The 734-nt window shown below is 43.7% G+C and overlaps 1 non-coding gene across 1 annotated transcript; it reads left to right on the top strand.

The window, feature by feature from the left end:
- Positions 1–365: 365 nt before the first annotated feature.
- LOC112804442 (small nucleolar RNA R71) lies at positions 366–469 on the top strand. Its single transcript, XR_003203058.1, has one exon. It is a non-coding gene; the product is annotated as a small nucleolar RNA R71 (small nucleolar RNA).
- The last annotated feature ends 265 nt before the right edge of the window (positions 470–734 follow it).

Raw genomic sequence — 734 nt, 5'->3', positions numbered from 1 at the left:
GATTTCCCACATAGTTGGCCTCTTCCCAATCACCTCCTTCAGTGCTTACTTCCTCTTGATCTTGTGTGTGTATTGCAGCCACTTGATTTGTTTTTAAGTTCCTGGTGAGCTCTGTTAGTTGCTTGGCAAACACCTTGTTTTGGGCTAGAATTGTATCAACATGGTTCAGCTCCATGACTCCCTTAGTGTTGTGTCTCTCTGAAGCATAGTAGTACTCATTCTCAGCCACTGTCTCAATCACTTCAATGGCTTCTTCCACAGTCTTTTTCCTGTTCAATGAACCTCCTGATGAATGGTCTACAACCTTCCTTGATTCATAAGAAAGTCCATCATAGAAAATATGCAATTGCACCCAGTCATGGAACATGTCTGGTGGGCATTTCCTTGTCAAATCCTTGAATCTCTCCCATGCCTCGTAGAGAGTTTCACCCTCTTGTTGTCTAAAAGTCTGAACCTCAGATCGAAGCCTATTGACCTTTTGTGGGGGGTAGAAACGTGCCAGAAACTTGCTTTCCACCTCATCCCAGGTTGTTAGGCTTCCCCTTGGGAATGATTCTAGCCATTTAGCTGCCTTGTCCCTAAGTGAAAATGGGAACAAGAGCAGTTTATAGGCATCTTCCTGGACTCCATTGGACTTCACAGTGTCACAAATTCTCAGGAATTTTGTGAGATGTTGGTTTGGATCTTCATTAGCACTCCCACCAAATGAACAATGATCCTCCACCAGTGATATT

The sequence above is a fragment of the Arachis hypogaea genome, chromosome 5 (genome assembly GCF_003086295.3).
Source record: "Arachis hypogaea cultivar Tifrunner chromosome 5, arahy.Tifrunner.gnm2.J5K5, whole genome shotgun sequence".
NCBI lineage: Eukaryota > Viridiplantae > Streptophyta > Magnoliopsida > Fabales > Fabaceae > Arachis > Arachis hypogaea.
The sequence above is the reverse complement of the archived record's forward strand: the minus strand, read 5'-3'. Positions and strand labels throughout refer to the sequence as shown.